This window comes from Bubalus bubalis, chromosome 15 (genome assembly GCF_019923935.1).
Source record: "Bubalus bubalis isolate 160015118507 breed Murrah chromosome 15, NDDB_SH_1, whole genome shotgun sequence".
Taxonomy (NCBI): Eukaryota; Metazoa; Chordata; class Mammalia; order Artiodactyla; family Bovidae; genus Bubalus; species Bubalus bubalis.
In genome coordinates, this window is record NC_059171.1 from 70,983,672 (window position 1) to 71,005,926 (window position 22,255).

The window sequence follows — 22,255 nt, forward strand, 5'->3', positions numbered from 1 at the left end:
GTCCATGAGATTTCCCAGGCAAGAATATTGGATTGGGTTGCCATTTCCTCCTCCAGGGGACCTTCCCCATCCAGAATCAAACACCCATCTCCTGGGGCTCATGCATTGGTAGGTGGATTCTTTACCACTTAGCCAGCTGGGAAGCCCCATCAAACCTCTTACCCGATGCAAAAATCATCTTGACAAATCCCTTACAGGTGATCAAGTGAAGCCTTGAACACTTGTGGAGAAGGTTACTCAGGATATCAGATCAGAGGTCCAGTTTGTTCATTCCATGTAGCCATCAGATAATGAACATTTACTGAACATCTGCTGCATGGAGGGACTCTCTTAGGCATCATGGATAAGAAAACAAATAAGACAAAGTTGCTCTCTCACAGAGCATACATTCTGGTGGGTGACACAGACAAAAACCTAAGCCAATACATATATAATAAAAACCAAAAAAAAAAAAGCACAGAATAAGAGAATACAAAAAGGAGGTTTAATAAACTGGTAGAGGATGGAATCCCAAAGGAGTTGACATTGAGCAAAAATTTCTCCTAAAGGGAAGGAATGGATCATGCACAGACTCGGAAGGAAGAACACTCCAGAGAGAGAAAACAGAAAACGGCCCTGAACTGAAAAAAAAACCTTGAATTGTTGGTTTCCAGAACAGAAAGAGGAGACGGCAATGGCAACCCACTCCAGTACTCTTGCCTGGAAAATTCCATGGATGGAGGAGCCCGGTGGGCTGCAGTCCATGCGATCGCGAAGAGTCGGACACGACTGAGCGACTTCACTTTCACTTTTCACTTTCATACATTGGAAAAGGAAATGTCAACCCACTCCAGTGTTCCTGAGTGGAGAATCCCAGGGATGGAGGAGCCTGGTGGGCTGCCATCTATAGGGTCGCACAGAGTCAGACACAACTGATGCAACTTAGCAGCAGCAGCAGCCAAACAGAAAGAGGAGAAGGCAATGGCACCCCACTCCAGTACTCTTGCCTGGAAAATCCCATGGACAGAGGAGCCTGGTAGGCTGCAGTCCATGGGATCGCAAAGAATCGGACATGACTGAGCGACTTCACTTTCATTTTTCACTTTCAGGCATTGGAGAAGCAAATGGCAACACCCTCCAGTGTTCTTGCCTGGAGAATCCCAGGGACAGGGGAGCCTAGTAGGCTGCCGTCTATGGGGTCGCACAGAGTCGGAAACGACTGAAGTGACTTAGCAGCAGCAGCAGCAGAACAGAAAGAAAGTCATTGTGGCTGGAACAGAGCAGGAAAATTTTGTTAGGGTTTTTTGCTTTGTTTTGTTGAATCAAAGCAAGCTTTCTATAACTTCTACCTAATGAACTAATTACCTGTTAATTCTCACTTAGTATGTTCAAATAAACAATGGAACCAATGAACAAATACATGGATACATTATCCCAAAGCAGATACGCTGACAGGATCTTAATACCAGAAGATGAAACAGCACAAACCAGAAGAGGGACAGGCTGACACTCCACGTTCCCATAAGCCCAAGATACTGAGACTTAGGGAGAGCCTCTCAAGCCTGGTAACCCTGGCCCTCCACCCACTATGCCTAACTCTCACCATCTACAAATCCTCCGCATCATAAATAACTTCATCTCACCTCACTTATGGGCTCCCAGATATAGAAGTTCCGAGCTGAAGCAATGCCTTTGAATTCCAAGGCTGGCCACCGCCCCAGACCCAGCTCTATTTCATATTCCCCTCCACATATGTCTACTCTGTCCTCTGGAAACGTATCTCCAGAAAACTTCTCTGCAACATACAGTTCTTCCCATTCACTCCACTTTTTTTCCACAACAGAACTGTGGCCCTCCTCTAAAGATACTGCTCCTCTCACAGTTTTTTCAACAGCCGTTTTTATTTTAACACGATCACAAAACAGGTCAGCACACTATTTTCTGTCTACTTTGTGGCTTCTTGTCACTTTTCTGACCACTCTGTTCATTTAAGGCTCAAGATACCTGCTTCGACCACTTTGGTACCACCTTCGGGCTTTACTGGACCCTGAGTTACTCCATCTCATTCACTGAAGAATCTGGGTTGTAAGATATGGGGGCAACCTAAGTATTCATCAACAAATGAATGGATAAAAAAAGTAAAATTAAAATAGATGAATGGATAAAGAAGATGTGGTGTATATATGCAACGGAATACTACTCAGCCATAAAAATGAATGAAATGTTGCCATTTACAGCAACATGGATGGACCTGGAGGATATTATGCTTTGTGAAATGTCAGACAAAGAAAGACAAAAACTGTATGATGTCACTTATATGTGAAATCTGAAAAATACACAAAACTGGTGAACATAACAAAAAAAGAAGCAGACTCACAGATAAAGAGAACAGACTAGTGGTTACCAGTAAGGTGAAGGCAGAGACAATATAGGCGTGAGGATGGGGGGTAAAAATTATTAGATATAAGACAGGCTCAAAAATGTACTTAAAAAAACAGAATGAATGGTAATGACAATCCTATATGCAAGGCAGCGTATAGGAGACACAGATATAGAGACACAGATTAAAGAATGGGCTTTTGGACTCTGTGGGAGAATGCAAGGGTGCGATGATTTGAGAGTATAACACTGAAACACGTGTATTACCACATGTAAACTAGATGACCAGTGCAAGTTCGATGCATGGAGCAGGGCACCCAAAGCCAATGATCTGGAACAACTCAGAGGGATGGCGTGGGGAGAGAGGTGGGAGGAGGGTTCAGGATGGGGGGACACAGGCACCCGTAGCTGATTCATGTCCATGTTTGGCAAAAATCATCACAACATTGTAAAGTAATTGTCCTCCAATTAAATTATTTTTGAAGAAATAAATTATTATCTATTTTTAGCAAAAAAAAAAAGAACAAAATGGTTAGATAGCATCACTGACTCAATGGACATGAATTTGAGCAAACTCCAGGAGACAATGAAGGACAGGAAAGCCTGGCATGCTGAAATCCATGCAAAGAGTCAGATAGGACTTAGCACTGAACAACAGCAACAATTATATAATATGGGGAATATTTGTTGTTCAGTCGCAACCCCATGGGCTGCAGTGTGCCAGGATTCCCCGTCCTACCGTCTCCCAGTGTTTGCTCAAACTCATGTCCATTGAGTCGGTGATGCCATCTAAGCATCTCATCCTCTGTCGTCCCCTTCTTCTCCTGCCTCCTTTCTTTCCCAGCATCAGAGTCTTTTCTAATGAGTCGGCTCTCATTATGTGGGCAGAGTATTAGAGCTTCATGTATGGTATGAGTCCCTTCAATGAATATTCAGGGCTGATTACCTTTAGGACTGACTGGTTTGATGAGGAATATATTAATAGCTAATATTTTGTGTTAACTTAAAGTAACTTTTTAAGTGAATTTTAAAATAATTTTTTTAATTAAAAAGAATCTGGCTTCTGACTCATTTTCCTCACATTCAATACCTACAAATCATTTGTGACTTGAGTGACAACACAGCGGAGTTATCCAGTAAGTTGGCTTCTCAAGAACTTGAACTTCCTTCTCCAAGTCTGATTTATCTCCCAGGTTATTATCACCTGACACTGTGCTACCTCTGAAGTTATTGACTCAGCCACTCCTCTTCTGATCATAAATTCTTCTCCTTCATCTTCTTAGTCACTGGTTCATATTTCTCCTGTGTTTCAACACTGAAACTTACTGTAAATTGACCTCACTGCCCAAACCAGGATCAATTCCTTTCTTGCCCTAAGCAGTTCATATGACCCATTGTTTCAGAAACTTTTGGACAAAATAGTCCAAGTTCTTCTGTCCCTCCCTCATTGTCCCTTTTTAATCTCCAAATACAAAAACCCTATCTTTGAACACTTCCCTCTGTCTATATATGGGCAATTAAGCATTGCTGGAGAGAAAGATTTAATAGGATATTTCAGTTAAGGTCCCAGCAAGAAACATATAGCAAACTCAAATTGGGTTGTTCCAGAAAAAAAAAAAAATTAACAGAGGTACTGTTCACAAAGCTGTGAGCAGTGTATTGGGAAACCCAGAATGGATCTTGTGATACCAGGACTAGTAACAGCCAAGGTGAACTAATGACTCCAAGGCCTAAGAGAAGATAAAGGAGGAGCAGCCACCAGTTCCAGAACAAGGCCACCTGGCAGGATCTATGTCCTTCAGGTGAGAGATGCAGTTGAAACTCTGGCAGCCTCAACAATGAAGGAATCAATGGAACAAACTCCCCCAACCTTCTTCTCCCTCCTTGCCTTTGACTTTCTGCTGAGATTTGCCATTAACAAAACTTCCCAAAGGGCAAAAGAGATGGTAAGTGTAGCCATATAGGTCAGTCTTTAGAGGGTTAGGAGTGTTTTTAAGGAACAAACTGAGATTATCAAGCAAAGTAGAATGGGACAATCCACAACTTTACATGAATGATCACCACCCCAACTGGACCTCGAGTATATTTACAGTTCTCTTGCTAACACTTTCTCCAACTTTTCACCTTTAATTTCCAAACTTCTCTCTCCTTTGGAACTCCATACTGTACCCTTGGTCCCACTGCACAAATTGTCTGACATCTGCTTTCCCAGAGAAAACCATCTGAATACACTGTTACTATAAATCTACAAAAGGCATCTCAGCCATCCTCTCCAACCCTCCATAATGGGGAAAGTGAAGTGAAAGTGTTAGTTGCTCAGTCGTGTCTGACTCTTTGCAACCTCATGGACTGCAGCATGCCAGACTCCTCTGCCCATGGAGTTCTCCAGGCAAGAATCCTGGAGTGGGTAGTCATTCCCTTCTGAGCCACCAGGGAAGCCCACCCATAATAGATGAGTCTCTTATGCAATACCACTCCCTCCTCTTACATGTTGGATCCCACCCCTTCCCTCCTTCTGAGAAGCTCTTACACTTACAACAATCTGTTTTCTCCCTGCATAAAATCTCCTTCTGCCAGATCCTTTCCCACGAGCATATTGAATATATTTGATATAGCCCATCTTTTAAGAGGGCTTCCCTGTGGCACAGAGGTTAAAGCATCTGCCTGCAATGTTTAGGTTGAGACCTGGTTTCAATCCCTGGGTCGGGAAGATCCCTTGGAGAAGGCAATGGCAACCCACTCCAGTAATGATCTCAACTCCACCTTGGCCTTCCAGTAAGAACTCATGATCACTCTTCTCTTTTACTGCCAATTTTCCCCCTCCCCACAAAAACAATGTATATATTTTGTACGTACTCAGACAATGGGCACCGAGTCATGTCCTTGAGATAAACTAATCTGGACAGGAGCAGAGGGTGAGCTAGATAACACAATCCCTTTATGTAATGGAGGAAGACCAGAGATGAGCACTGACTTGCTCATGATCACACAAGTTTTAGGATTGAAATTCAGTCTGATGGCTCTAGGCTCATTGGCTGGTGCTTCTTCTACTGCATCAAGCAGCCTCCTTCATTTGACTCACCCCAATAGTTGTAAAAGTGTTCATGTTTAGAAGGTATTCTTCACTGTCATAAATTACTTTTAATAGCTTGTATAAAATGGAAAAAGTATTCAACAAAATGACCCAGGAACCATAAATCTGGCCACATCTCAACTGCCCAGGGCAGAGGAGGGAGGAGGGACCAGGTTGGGCAGAGCGTGTAGGCATTGTTAAAGTGAAATTTTTTAAACGGCAGTGACTGACTTCAAAAATCTTTAGGCTCCTCTCTTCATGCCTTGAGATTTGCTAGCATTTAAAACATTTGTGTCTAAGAGTCTTTAATCTTATTAAAATACTTGGCCATATTAAAGTCACATGACATTAGCCCATGATAAATTTTTCTACTCCCCAACCTTGATTTATGAGAGCCAGCTAGTAAATAGTTTCTGATTCAAAGAGTGATTAACCATTATTCACAAAGCAAAATGAGCCTGCCCTGTCATGTCATAAATTTAAGGTAAGCTCATCCTGCTTTACTTTTTTATCCACAGTTTTATTCTAATTTCCATCTTCTCCCATCTTGCCACAAACTTCAAGAGAGGTACACAAAGGAGTGTGAGACATTTTCTGCCAAACTGTGTCTTTGAGAGATGGTGAGAATGACTCGGGGATCATGGTAACTGACTATTGTGAATATCAGAACACAGTCAGAAGTGGTCTTCGGGGGAGGTGTAAGATTTGCCATTAACCCCCTGACTTTAATCAATTCAAGTCTAGCCATTAACAGGAAAATCCCAGCAATCTGGAAAAGAAGAAATTTGACTACTGAGGATGTAATATGGGCAGCAAGTGTTTGGAAGATCAATGGTAATTTGAAAGGCTTTCTAACTACAGTGGTGGGAAATCCAGGAAGCGAATCATTCCTCAGAGTGATGGCTGATCAGAGAGTAAATTCCTCCCTGCACCATGGATTTCCAGTCGCTAGAGTCATCCAGTTGCCCCGAAGACCCCTCAAAATAATGTGCTGCAATAGTAAAGGGCCTCCTGTGACTCACTACAAACCACATCGGATCTGCTTATTCAGCCTCCTTTCCCACCATTTCCTGCTCACCTTAGGCTCCCAGTTGCTGCCACTCTGGTGTCTCTGATGACTACTCTGCCTGGAAACCCAAGCCCCCTCCTCCTGTTTCCCACAATTCTTCCCTGGTGGGTACTAATCATCACTTGAAATTCATCTCAGTTGCCACCCTTTATGGGATAATCTCCCCCGTATATACCTCCCCTTGTCCTTGATAGCAGCCCTTCTCTAACTTGAATATAAACATAAATCACTGAAGGAACTTGTTAACATGCAGGTTCCCATTCAGTAGGACTAAGGTGGGGGCTGCTGTTTCAGCAAACTCCTAGGTGATGTTTGTTGTTACTGCTGGTCTGTGGACCACACTTTGGGTACCAAGCCTGAGTAGCTTAGGAACACCTCTGCTGACCTCTTGCAGCAGCACCCTGGGCATTGAACTTTTTCCTAGAACTCTGCTGCAGTGGTTCAATCACATTTTTTTCTCTACCAGAAAAGACCCCTTGAGGTCCAAAAGACCAAAAGACCCCAAAAGGTCCAAAATATTTATAATATTCATAAAAATATTAAAATTCCTAGTGATATGAATCCAACTAACTCTAGAATTAAGGAAAGACAGAGAAATGTTTTGGCCCAATTAACTGAACAAAAAGTCCAGAAATAACTAGCTTCAGAGACAACTGTAATCAGGTATTCAAATGTTGCTATCAATACACACATCTTTCCTTTTCTGGGCTCTGTTTGATTCCATGAAGACTTCTTTAATGGGAAACAAAAATGGTGAATTTAGTAATCTCAAAAGGAAGAAATATACCTTTGTCCAGATGATCACAGACTGAAGGAGAAATAGTTTAAACAATTACAAATCTAAGGTATAACTCCAATAATGGAGACGCATTCAGGGTGCAATGGACCGTAAGGTGAAAAGGAACCTACTCCACCTGGAAAATTCAGGGAGCAGTTGGGAGGGATGATGAAAGAGGTTTGGGAGAAGTCATCCAGGGGAGGTGACATCAAACCTAGATCTTGAAGGAAGACTGTTAGTTTCCTAAAGAAGAACACCCAGGCAGAAGTCATCTTATATATCCCACCATAGCAACATCATTAAGAATGTATATAAAAACTGGGAAAGCTAACCTGATATCCAGATAATTGAGATTATAATCCCAAATATCAGGGTATTTGAAATATCTAAAAGATCTGAGTAAGATCACTAACTCTTAATGCTGGTAAGTTAAATACTTTCTAATCTTTCTGATTTTACAGATGAGAAAATAAATTAAGACCCAGAAATAAGAGATGATCACACACTTACTGACTCTTCTGAAGAGATTAATAATCCCTCTGCCTTGTCCCCAAATACATAGGAGAAGGGAGTTAACACTAATACAACCATAATTTCAGAGATCAATAAAATAACTGTTCCAAGGGAGGCAAATTTCCTTCTAATCAAGCTTTTTACAAGCAAAGAAGTTTTCTAAAAAATATATCCATGCACATTTCAAAAAGACTGCAAAAATGATAGGAGGAAAGAAGTATCATAAATTAATGCAGCAAATATTTCATGCACAGATGCTATGGGGCAGGCATGGTGCTGAGGAATCTGAAAGGGTTATGAAGATAAATAAGAGGTCACCTCTGCTGTGTAATGGGAATCATTATTGAGAAATTACCTTGAGAGATTAAAAATTCCCAAAGCTCGGGCTTTAAAAGAGAAAATAACAGGAATGAGTGTCAAGTTACATTGTAAACATATTAAATCCATTTAAGTCGCACAACATACCAGAGAACAATTCAAACACACATACAAACATGTACATACATATGAGGCAGCAGAGCTCACTGGCTATTATTAACCTTGAACCCTCAGATTTTCCAGATGCAAATTCCAACCCCACTGAGAGCTAAGTGAATGACTTGTGGCAAAGCATTTAACTTCTTCTGCCTTAATTCTCAAAACTAAAAAGTAGGAAGAGTGAAGTATACGTATATCACAGTCGCTATGAAGATTAAATTATATCATGCATGTGAAGTGTTTGCAGCAGCTTCTAGAACATTGTTTGGTCTTCTAATAGATAACTGTTCTACACTCCATCACATCCTAAGAACATATTCCCTCAGTAATGATGACAATCATGATGATGATGAGGTGGCCTATCAGTTCAGTTCAGTTCAGCTCAGTCGCTCAGTCGTGTCTGACTCTTCGCAACCCCATGGACCACAGCACGCCAGGCTTTCCTGTCTATCACCAACTCCCAGAGCTTACTCAAACTCATGTCCATCAAATCAGGAAACACCATCCAACCATCTAATCCTCTGTTGTCCCCTTCTCCTCCCACCTTCAATCTTTCCCAGCCTCAGGGTCTTTTCAAATGAGTCAGTTCATTGCATCAGGTGGCCAAAGTATTGGAGTTTCAGCTTCAATATCAGTCCTTCCAATGAATATTCAAGACCAACTTCCCTTAGGATGAACTGATTTTATCTCCTTGCAGTCCAAAGGACTCTCAAAAGTCTTCTCCAATGCCACACTTCAAAAGCATAAATTCTTTGGCGCTCAGCTTTCTTTATAGTCCAGCTCTCACATCCATACATGACTACTGGAAAAACCAGTAGCTTTGACTAGACGGACCTTTGTTGGCAAAGTAATGTCTCTGCTTTTTAATATGCTACCTAGGTTGGTCATAGCTTTTCTTCCAAGGAGCAAGGGTCTTTTAATTTCATGGCTGCCGTCACTATCTGCAGTGATTTTGGAGCCCAAGAAATAAAGTCTCTCACTGTTTCCATTGTGTCCCCATCTATTTGCCATGAAGTGATGGGACCAGATGCCATGATCTTAGTTTTCTGAATGTTGAGTTTTAAGTCAACTTTTTCACTCTTCTCCTTTACTTTCATCAAGAGGCTCTTTATTTCTTCTTCACTTTCTGCCATAAAGGGTAGTGTCATCTGGGTATCTGAGGTTATTGATATTTCTCCTGGCAATCTTGATTCCAGCTTGTGATTCATCCAACCCAGCATTTCACATGATGTACTCTGCATATGTTAAACAAGCAGGGTGACAATATACAGCCTTGACATACTCCTTTCTCGATTTGGAACCAGACTGAATTTCTATATATAGTTCTAACTGTTGTTTCTTGACCTGCATACAGATTTCTCAGGAGTCAGGTCAGGTTGTCTGGTATTCCCATCTCTTGAAGAATTTTCCAGTTTGTTGTGATCACAGTCAAAGGCTTTGGCATAGTCAATAAAACAGAAGATGTTCTTCTGGAACTCTCTTGCTTTTTCGATGATTCAGCAGATGTTTTCAATTTGATCTCTGGTTCCTCTGCCTTTTCTAAATCCAGCTTGGACATCTGGAAGTTCACAGTTCACGCACTGTTGAAGCCTGGCTTGGAGAATTTTGAGCATTACTTTGGTAGCATGTAATATGAGTGCAATTGTGCAGCAGTTTGAACATTATTTGGCATTGCCTTTCTTTGGGAATGGAATGAAAGGTGACCTTTTCCAGTCCTGTGGCCACTGCTGAGTTTTCCAAATTTAAGGACATATTGAGTACAACACTTTCACAGCATCATCCTTTAGGATTTGAAATAGTGCAACTAGAATTCTATCATCTCCACTAGCTTTGTTCATAGTGATGCTTCCTAACGCCCACTTGACTTTGCATTCCAGGATATCTGGCTCTAGGTTAATGATCACACCATTATGGTTATCTGGGTTATGAAGATCTTTTTTGTATAGTTCTTCTGTGTATTCTTGCCGCCTCTTCTTAATATCTTCTGCTTCTGTTAAGTCCATGCCACTTCTGTCCTTTATTGTGCCCATCTTTGCATGAAATGTTCCCTTGGTGTCTCTAATTTTCTTGAAGAGATCTCTAGTCTTTCCCATTCTATTGTTTTCCTCTATGTTTTTGCGTTGATCTCTGAAGAAGGCTTTCCTATCTCTTCTTGCTCTTCTTTGGAACTCTGCATTCAAATGGGAATATCTTTCCTTTTCTCCTTTGCCTTTCACGTCTCTTCTTTTCTCAGTTATTTGTAAGGCCTCCTCAGACAACCATTTTGCCTTCTTGCATTTCTTTTTCTTGGGGATGGTCTTGATCACTGCCTCTTGTACAATGTCATGAACATCTGTATATAGTTCTTCAGGCACTCTGTCTATCAGATCTAATCCCTTGAATCTATTTGTCACGTCCCCTGTATAATAGTAAGGGATTTGATTTAGGTCATACCTAAATGGTCTAGTAGTTTCTAGAGGTGGCCTATGGGAATCTACAACTTCCTAAGCCTTTCTCAGCCCCTGGTAGCTCAGCTGGTAAAGAATCTGCCTGCAATGCAAGAGACCCCAGGTTGATTCCTGGGTGGGGAAGATCTGCTGGAGAAGGGATAGGCTCCTACTCCAGTATTCTTGGGCTTCCCTTGAGGCTCAGCTGGTAAAGAATCCACCTGCAATGCAGGAGACCTGGGTTTGATCCATGGGTTGGGGAGATCCCTGGAGAAGGGAAAGTCAACCCACCCCAGTATTCTGGCCTAGAGAATTCCAGGGACTGTATAGTCCATGGGGTCGCAAAGAGTCAGACACAAATGAGCGACTTTCACTTCTCAGCCCCAGTTATCTCATGGTGTGAGATGTCAAACTCTTCAGGGTGATCCTGTGGTCCAGGGAGCCCTTAAATGCAATTCCAAAGGGATACAGGTCTTTTTTTTTTTTTTTTTTTTTTTTTTTTTAGCTATCCTCGAATTTCCCAAGGGAGAGCTCCTCTAGAACCTTACTGCCAGTGATCTATGACTGTAAGAAGTAGTGTGATTACTGGGAAGGGCCCTGGACCAGGAGCCAGATATTTACATGCTTGTTCCAATTCAGCCATGGCCATCTGAGACAAATCACTCAAACCTGTGTCTCATTTTCTTCTACTAAAAATGAGGATAAGAGCACCTACTATTTCTCCTCCTAAGGCCATTACCAGGATCAAATTAATATGAATGTGCTTTGAATATGAAAGAAGGAAATTAGGAAGGGACAGAGGGACAGAGGAAAGGAGGGAAGGAAGAGTAACCTAACCTCTGCTTTCTCTCTCTCTCCTATATAATACTTCATGTTAATATTAGTCAACACCAATGATTATATTATCATTTCTTGACCTTGATATTAAATAACTTGTATATAATATATATATATATAATATTAATAATAGCAAAACAATATTTTAGAATATTGCTGTTAGTTGCTAAGTCATGTCAACTCTTTTGTGATCCCACGGACTGTAGCCCACCAGGCTCATCTGTCCATGGAATTTCCCAAGCAAGAATATTGAAGTGGGTTGCCATTTCCTTCTCCAGGGGATCTTCTTGACCCAGGGATCAAACCTGAGTCTTCTGCTTGGCAGGTGGATTCTTTACTACTGAGCCACCTGGGAAGACCAATTTTAGAGTATTACCCTCGAGTTAGAAAATGTTTTCTATTTATTAACTTATTATAAAGCCTCAAAATATCCCTATTAGATAGTCAGGGAACTTATTATGACCCTCACTTTAGATGAGGAAATCAAAATTCAGAAAAGTGAAATGATCTTTGAGAACTGCCCAGCTGAAAAAACCTTTAAAACAGCACTAGAAGCCAGACCCTCAGACTCCTTTTACAATGTTCCTTCTCCAAGAACAAATTCATTCCAAGATCTCCTCCTGGACTGAACAAACCCCACCCATCTGTATAGAGTACAGAAGAGCCACTAAGCACTCTTAGAGTATGCAGTCCTAATTTATTGAGATTTTGTAAGGATTACAGGACATTTCAGTTCAGTTCAGTCACTCAGTCGTGTCTGACTCTTTGCGACCGCATGAATCGCAGCACGCCAGGCCTCCCTGTCCATCACCAACCCCCGGAGTTCACTCAAACTCACATCCATCGAGTCGGTGATGCCATCCAGCCATCTCATCCTCTGTCATCTCCTTCTCCTCCTGCCCCCAATCCCTCCCAGCATCAAGGTCTTTTCCAATGAGTCACTCTTCGCATGAGGTGGCCAAAGTACTGGAGTTTCATCTTTAGCATCATTCCTTCCAAAGAATACCCAGGGCTGATCTCCTTTAGAATGGACTGGTTGGATCTCCTTGTAGTCCAAGGGACTCTCAAGAGTCTTCTCCAATACCACAGTTCAAAAAGCATCAATTCTTTGGCACTCAGCTTTCTTCACAGTCCAACTCTCACATCCATACATGACCACTGGAAAAACCATAGCCTTGACTAGATGGACCTTTGTTGGCAAAGTAATGTCTCTGCTTTTCAATATGCTATCTAGGTTGGTCATAACTTTCCTTCCAAGGAGTAAGTGTCTTTTAATTTCATGGCTGCAGTCACCATCTGCAGTGATTTTGGAGCCCAAAAGATAAAGTCTTACACTGTTTCCACTGTTTCCCCATCTAGTTCCCATGAAGTGATGGGACCAGATGCCATGATCTTAGCTTTCTGAATGTTGAGCTTTAAGCCAACTTTTTCACTCTCCACTTTCACTTTCATCAAGAGGCTTTTTAGTTCCTCTTCACTTTCTGCCATAAGGGTGGTGTCATCTGAATATCTGAGGTTACTGATATTTCTCCCAGCAATCTTGATTCCAGCTTGTGTTTCTTCCAGCCCAGCGTTTCTCATGATGTACTCTGCATGTAAGTTAAATAAACAGGGTGACAATATACAGCCTTGATGTACTCCTTTTCCTATTTGGAACCAGTCTGTTGTTCCATGTCCAGTTCTAACTGTTGCTTCCTGACCTGCATATAGGTTTCTCAAGAGGCAGATCAGGTGGTCTGGTATTCCCATCTCTTTCAGAATTTTCCACAGTTTATTGTGATCCACACAGTCAAAGGCTTTGGCATAGTCAATAAAGCAGAAATAGATGTTTTTCTGGAACTCTCTTGCATTTTCTATACATATGTAAATCTGCAGGATATTTACCAACTGAAAAGTGATACATATTTAGACCATGAAATGTTTGCACTTTGTTTGATGTTTCTGGCTATGTTCCAGTGACACCTTGTTTATAGTCTATGAGAACTTGAATAGAATTTGTATCCTACTGTTGTGTGAGTGAATTTCAAGTTGCTCAGCTGTATCTGACTCTTTGTGACCCCATGGACTACACAGTCCATGGAATTCTCCAGGCCAGAATACTGGAGTGGGTATTTCCCTTCTACAGGGGATCGCCCCAATCTGGGATTGAACCCAGGGCACCCACATTGCAGGCAGATTCTTTACCAGCTGAGCCACAAGGGAATCCCAAAAATACTGGAGTGGGTATCCTATTCCTTCTCCAGTGGACCTTCCTGACCCAGGAATCGAACCGCGATCTTCTGCATTGCAGACGGATTCTTTACCAACTGAGCTATCAGGGAAGCCCACACTGTTGTGTGAAAATTGTATAGAGATTAATTATGTTTAATTGGTTTTTAAAAAGTACTGCATAAATGTTCGAAGAAGGCAATGGCACCCCACTCCAGTACTCTTGCCTGGAAAATCCCATGGACGGAAGAGCCTGGTCGGCTGCTGTCCATGGGGTCACTCAGAGTCGGACACTTCCACTTTTCACTTTCATGCGTTGGAGAAGGAAATGGCAACCCACTCCAGTGTTCTTGCCTGGAGAATCCCAGGGACGGGGGAGCCTGGTGGGCTGCCGTCTCAGGGGTCGCACAGAGTCAGACACAACTGAAGCGACTTAGCAGCAGCAGCAGCACAAATTTTAGACATTATTATCCCATTGCTCTTATTTCAGATGTCTTACATTTGTAATACACATCACAAGTCTCTACCATGCTGGTAGAGTTTGGGTTAACTGATCCACTGTTTGCCTGCAGATTTCACATTTGTCAAGTGTGAGGGAAACCAGACTCCATGGGGCAATTAAGCCATCCTAAGCCAGGTCAGAAAAGATGTTTTGCTAGAAGCGATGGGAACCAGACACATCCAGATATGTGTAAATTATACACGTGTCCGCTTCAGAGATTGTATCACCCCTTCTTTTTCTGTTCAACTTGACCTTAGCCCCATGGACTCAACTCCACCATAGGCTGATAGTCCTCACTTGTGCCTTCCACAGTTTTGGTCAATATTTCTTGTGGCTGCTAGGGAGTCTGGTCAACTTGACCTGAGCCAAGCAGTTTATTGAATTTTATTTAAAGGTAGATCATTTCTTTCCCTCAATAAGCAAGTCTAATTCATGGAAAGCCTTCAACAAGAAGAGGATTACACTCTACTCAGTTTGGAGAATGAAAATAATAAGCACTGACCTTGAAGTTAGAACTTCAAATAAGGTGATGTGGTGGAAAGAATCCTTTTTTTAAATCAGGGAGACTGAGGTGTCATTCTCTGTTCTGCATTATAAACTTTGAGCTCAAAGTATGCCGTGTAAGAGATATTTTTGATGAAATGTTAAACATGTTCTAGGATCTATATTACTATTTTTCCTATCTAATTTTGCAATATCCACATTTAAATGTACATTCATCAGTTCATATTTACTGAGCGATTAGAATGTGTTAACCACTAAACCACAGCACTGAGCCTGGAACCTACAATCCATTTGGGAAGACACACACCAAACAAAAAATTACAAGTGTGATAAGCATCAGGAGGGAGAAGTTCAGAGTTCTGTGGGATCATATAATGTGGGTCCCGGAGCCAAATGACAGGGAAAACCTAAGGGGTGAGCAGAAGCTAGCCAAGCAAAGGAAAAGTGGAAGAAGGAGGAGCAGAGCTTTCCACGGAAAAGGGAGAAAAAACAAAGTGTGAAGGTTATGCAATAGCAAAGAATGTGTGACCCATCTAAGGAACTGAAGAAAAGTCCAGAATGACTAAAGCATGGGAAACAGGCAATGTGACAGAAGATGGGTCTGGAGAGATATATACAATGCTTTGTAAAACATTTGAAGAACTTTGGATTTAATCTTCATCTCTATGGGCCTTAGAGAACCATAAAATCACTGTAAAAGGGGGTGCTATAGAATTAGATTAGGGGCTTTAAATGTACCCTCTGACTGCAAGTAAAGAACATTCCGAAATCAGGGTGGACACAGGAAGATGCAGGAGACTAGAAGTGAAAAGACAGAACATGGACTGAAGTAGTAGGGGCAGAGAGAAGCAGACAGATTTGAAAAGTGGTCAGTACTTAAGCAGCAGGACTTAACTGATGGGATGAGGAAGCAATGTAGAAGAGACAAAAATCACTCCCAAGAATCAGACTTGATCAACTGGGTGACTGGTGGCTCCATTTATTAAAGTAGAATATACTAGAGAAACAAGTGTTTATGGAGGGAGAAAGGAAGATTGTGGGCATGAGGAAAGAAAAGCTAAAAGTAAGCTTCCCAGGGTTGTACAGTTGCTGAGTGGCAGAGCTGAGATTTAATCAGATAATGAAACTTCAAAGCCCCAGAGCTTTACTATGGTACACTGTTTTTACTAACCTGTCTGGGTTTCTGTTTCCTCATCTGCAACATAGATGTAATTATACTAGCCCTACAGGTAGGTGGTTATTGGGCTTCCCTGGTGGCTCAGCTAGTAAAGAATCTGCTTGCAATGCAGGAGATGCAGGTTTAATCCCTGAGTCAGGAAGATCTCCTGAAGAAAGGAATGGCAACCCACTCCAGTATTTTTTGCCTGGAGAATTTGATGGACTGGGAGCCTGGCAGACTACAGTCCCTGGGTTGCAAAGAGTCAGACACAACTGAGAGACTAACACCTTTACTTTTTCACTTTAAAGTTACTTATTTAAATCATATTGTTTTCTAGGAGGAGTTTTCCATCTGCCTAGAGCTGATTTAATAACACTTCAACTTAATGACTTCCCACCACCAAAACAGAAAAAAATGTTCAAGATTATGGGTAAAATTACAATTTTTATGGAGAAGAGAGGAGAGCATTTAAGATTTTCTCTGTATATTTCCTATAACTTTCCTCTACAGTAAGACATGGGGAGGAACATGAGCTTGCTTTGTGTCTGTAAGTATATGTCAAAACTGGAAAAAGCCAAGCCACCATCAGCCCAGGAGACCACCTCTCATCATGACATGAGTTGTCATTATGACCTATTAAACATGTATGCATAAAAACATTTATGTAAAACTGAACTTGGATATTGCAGCTCATGAATAGTTCACAGCATGTGGGAAAAAAAATCAGAAAAAAAATTTCATTGGTTAAGCCATTTAATGTCACTTGAGATCATTTGAGATGACACAGCCAAGAATCAGGCAGCAAAATATTAGGTAAGTTGTCAATAGGAAATTTCCTCTAATTCCTGCCCTTGATAACCTATTGATGCTTTTGAACTGTGGTGTTGGAGAAAACTATTGAGAGTCCCTTGGACTGCAAGGAAATCCAACAAGTCCATCCTAAAGGAAATCAGTCCTGAATATTCATCAGAAGGGCTGATGCTGAAGCTGAAACTCCAATACTTTGGCCACCTGATGCAAAGAACTGATTAGTTTTAAAAGACCCTGATGCTGGGAAAGATTGAAGGCAGAAGGAGAAGGGGATGACAGAGGATGAGATGGTTGGACACCATCACCAACTCAATGGACATGAGTTTGAGTAAGCTTCGGGAGTTGGTGATGGACAGGGAAGCCTGGCATACTGCAGTCCATGGGGTCGCGAAGAGTCAGACATGACTGAGCGACTGAACTGAACTGAATTGACAACCTGTGCCTGCCTGGTGGTCCCACCAGTCTCCTATGTTCTTAGCCAAGGGATTAGCTCCTGTCCTGTCCTCCTGCGAAGGACAAGAGAAGGGAGCACTTCCTCGGAATCAAGTCCTGGAAATGCTGACACTGGAATTGGATGTCTAGCTTTCAGATGGCTGCTCTGAGTTTTGTTGTATCTCCATGGTCTCTAGTCCCTGACTAGTTTCTGGGCAGCCTTTTACCTTAGCCTCAGGTCCTTTTCTTATTTTCTGTTCCTGAGCTGTAGTGCTTGAGTGCACTTGAATGCCACCTTCCTATGCAGCTCCCTGTTCATCCAGGCTCCACTTCCTTTCCTCTGCCTCTGTCTACTTCCCACTTGTTTCCACTGTCTGCCTCGCTCTACTCCAGCCTCCTGCCATATTTCCACTTGTCTACAGGCCCAATATGACCTTAAAACAGCTCACAGGTTACATATCCCTCCAAGGCTTCAAATGACGACCACTGCCATTTCCAAGCTCCAGAGTTACCTCTCCAAGGGTTTTCCCTGCTCCTCCAGGCTCCCATTACTCCTGTGAGCCTTTAGGGTTCCCACTCATCACTTACTCCTTGTTGTTGAAAAGTCTACATTATAGGTCTCTCATCCCTACTAGGATACTTGAGGACTGAGAGGAGTCTTGTCCCTTTTGTATCTCCAAGGCTTACCAACAGTTCAATTCAGTTCAGTCACTCAGTTGTATCCGACTCTTTGCAACCCCATGAATCACAGCACACCAGACATCCCTGTCCATCACCAACTCCCAGAGTTCACTCAAACTCATGTCCATCGAGTCAGTGATGCCATCCGGCCATCTCATCCTCTGTCATCCCCTTCTCCTCCTGCCCCCAATCCCTCCCAGCATCAGGGTCTTTTCCAATGAGTCAACTCTTCACATGAGGTGGCCAAAGTACTGGAGTTTCAGTCCTTCCAATGAACACCCAGGACTGATCTCCTTTAGGATCGAATGGTTGGATCTCCTTGCAGTCCAAGGGACTCACAAGAGTCTTCTCCAACACCACAGTTCAAAAGCATCAATTCTTCAGCGCTCAGCTTTCTTCACAGTCCAACTCTCATATCCATACATGACCACTGGAAAACCACTTCACTAGATGGACCTTTGTTGGCAAGGTAATATCTCTGCTTTTGAATATGCTATCTAGGTTGGTCATAACTTTCCTTCCAAGGAGTAAGCGTCTTTTAATTTCATGGCTGCAATCACCATCTGCAGTGATTTTGGAGCCCAAAAAAATAAAGTCTGACACTGTTTCCATAGTAGGCTTACCATAGTAGCTGGCAAATAGCAGACACCTAATAGGACTTTGTTGACTAAACCCCTCACTTTGATCGAGCTCCAGAATCTCTTCCAACAGCAGGGCCTATATTGTATCAAGTCGTGGTGTATAAAGTATCATACAGGATTGTATTTTACAGAAGGCAGAGAAGTGAGTGTATACCAATTAACACTACAGATGGAGTTACTTGTCCTTCACATATTATTCAAATTTTTAGATACTTATCTATCTCATTTTGGCCTAAAACAGTCAGGGGAAATCTGCTGGAAGCACTCCAGTCTCTTAAAGCAGAAGAGTAGCCTGTTTTCAGAACCCAGTTCCTATCTCCTCACTCCCTCCTAAGGACAACTATTGTCATGATTAGAACAAAAAGTAGTTTGTATTTTCAAGTAAAACCAATCATTCATCAGTTTACCAAGTTCCAGGACCATGGCTTGTAGATCTCATTTTGGGGTTCCCTGATAGCTCAGTTGGTAAAGAATCTGCCTACTATGCAGGAGACTCCAGTTCGATTCCTGGATTGGGAAGATCCGCTGGAGAAGGGATAGGCTACCCACTCCAGTATTCTTGGACTTCCCTTGTGGCTCAGCTGGTAAAGAATTTGCCTGCAATGAAGGAGACCTAGGTTTGATCCCTGGATTGGGAAGATCCCCTGGAGAAGGAAAAGGCTACCCACTCTAGTATTCTAGCCTGGAGAATTCCATGGACTGTATCGTCTTCAGGGTCGCAAAGAGTCAGACACGACTAAGCGACTTTCACTTTCAGGGTGGAAGGGGAAAACAGAGAGAGAAGCAAAGTACAGGCCATCTGGAAGATGGTAGGTCTTTGGTAATTGTGTGTTCAACAAACGAATCAGAAAATTTTAGACTTCTTTGATCTCTAATATCTTTGGGATCATAGGGCTATTCCATCAGACCCTTGAACCAATTCCTGCTTTGGAAGGGCTCTGGGCTCATGTCTGGATATTCCACATCCCACACTTCTCTAGGAGGTCTAAGATTAGCTGAGACTTGACCTTTCAACTTAGCTTTGGTCCTTGACCATTTCTGTCCACACTTCTATTTCTCTAATTTCCTCCAACACCAGCCTATGAAAAACCATTGATTTTCCCCCTTTCTCTCTAGATACGTAGTTAGTTTAATTCTTGTGTATGTTGGTGGAGGGGGGAGAGTAAGAACCTTAACATGAGATCTATCCAGTTAATGGAATTTCAAGTCCACAAGACAGTATTGTTAAGTGTAGGCACAGTGTTGTATAACAAATCTCTAGAATTTAAGCTTCTTGCAAAATTGAAACTGTTTACCAGTTGAACAGGGCTTCCCTGGTGGCTCAGTAGTGAAAATTCCACCTGCCAATGCAGGAGATGTAGGAGACTTGGGTTCAAACCCTGGATCAGAAAGATTCCCTGAAGGAGAAAATGGCAATCCACTCCAATATTCTTGCCTGGAAAATCCTATGGGCAGAGGAGCCTGGTGGGCTACAGTCCTTGGAGTCACAAAGAGTTGGACACAACTGAACAACCTAACGTGAGCACACACCAGTTGAATAGTGTTGAAGAAAGTCACATAATATAACTGAGACTGTGTTAGGCTGGAGGATAAGAGTCCTTCTCTGTCATGAGTGTCCGAGGACAGGTCTGCTAATTTCTCTCTACCCTCAACTGCATCAAAGACAACAGGAGTGTAATGATCATTTCCCTGTCTGCCTCACATGATTATAATGAAAGCCATGAAACCACATTTGGCTTCAAAAATATTATTACTACATATTTAAACACTCTGAGGTGCTACAATGCTAATGTGTGAAAAATATTTACATCTTAGGAGGAATAATAATAGAGATCAGGGACTCATGGGAACCACCCAGCCACTAGATGTGTTTTCTCTGGCTCCCATGGTATTTGTATACATTGGGGCTGGTACTGAAAAAGAAAAAGATTTGATATTTAAAAAAAACAGAACTCTAGTTTTTCTTGAAAACTGGAGTTCTAACAACACCGGGCCTGCTTTCCCACAGGGTACGTTTGGCTGGGGCTCAGTAGCACCTGCCCTTCTGGGTAAGTCAAAAGCTCTCCAATTTACTACAGGCCTCACTTGTCACACAGGTGTGTGTGCATTTACACACACCTGTTTCACTCATTTTGGCTAAAGGTCTGGACCCAGTAGCCATTTTCCTCCTGACCCCCTGGAGTCGCTGAAATAGTGAGAACAAGAAAATCATAAATTCAAATCTTGGCTTTTCCATTTAAAACCTAGGTAACTATGGACAAATAATTAACCCACCTGAAATCATTCATCTTCTCACTTTTTTATGGATATAAAATTACCTACTATGTAGAGTTTGATGAGGTTTAGACATGCTATTTGTACAGTGTTAGGCACATATTCATTAAAATATGTCAGATTACTTGGGGGTCTTTTTAAGATTATTTTTGGATGCAGACCATTTTTAAAGTTTTTGTTGAATTTGTTACAATATTGCTTCTGTTTTTTGTTTTGGATTTTTGGTCATGAAAGGTTGTTGTTGAATCACGCGAAGACACCGGGATTCTTGGCCCCCGGAGGAGAAGAATTCAATCCAGGGCCAGAGACGAGGCTTGATCGCTCAGAGTTTTTGTGTAATAAAGTTTTATTAAAGTATAAAGGAGATAGAGAAAGCTTCTGACATAGGCATCAGAAGGGAGCAGAAAGAGTACCACTTGCTAGTGTTAACAATGAAGTTATATAATCCAAAGAATGTCTGGAGGTTGTAAAGACCTCATCAGACCTACTCCCATAATTTACATTTTAAGATAACACTGTCCTCAGGCAAGATACATCCTTGTAAAGACCAAGTCTACTCCCATAATTTACATTTTAAGATAACAGAAGGTTTAATCCAAAGACTGTCCTTAGGCAGGATACATTATTGTTATATAATCCTAAGGAATGTAGAGAAAGAAAAAAAGTTTGTCCTTTCTTCCTCCTTGAAAATTCCTGACCCCTCTCTCCTTGGGGACCCCTAGACTCCCTATCAACCTGCCTAGGAACTGACTCTCTCAGTCACAAGGCACACCGAGGGGCTGAACCTGCACTCCCTGCATTGGAAAGTGAAGTCTTAACCACTGGACTGCCAGGGAAGTTCCAAGGTGTCATAGTATTTGAAATGGAATTTATACTGGAAGAAAATTACAACAAAAGGAAATTATTGCTAATGATAGAAATATAGGCATCGGAAAAAAGACAATTTTCAATAGAGTAAATGCAGTATGTATGACCTGAAACTTATGGGGGACCACATAGCTGCTACTAGAACTTCAATTGTTAATACAAATAACTAATGGTCTGTCACAATAACCAGGCAGTCTCTGACAACCTTCAACTTTCAGTCTCTGATTATAGGGAACTGTGTGTGTGTGTGTGTGTGTGTTTATTTCTTCTTCCGAACTCCTGTGTTTTGTCATGTTATTCTCTCCTCTATCTGGCCAAATCTTTCTTTTAGTTCATTGAATAGGAATTAAGTTAGTGAAAAAAAAAAAAAAAAAAAAACAGACTAAATGGGAAAGTTTAAACTTAAAAAGAATTACACGGGCTAAACTAAGTCCCATTTGCTTAGTACCTTACTGTTTACAAAACATAGCACTATTTCATGATGTTAAAACAACCTGAACTGCTTAATAATAACCTTCTTTCAGGAGTCAGAAAACTGAGATCCAGAGTGACTCAACTTTTTTTGAAAGACATGTTTTAATATTACATTATAAAAATTGGAAGGGAAGAGGTAAAAATATCAACTTTTTTATCATGTTTTATCATG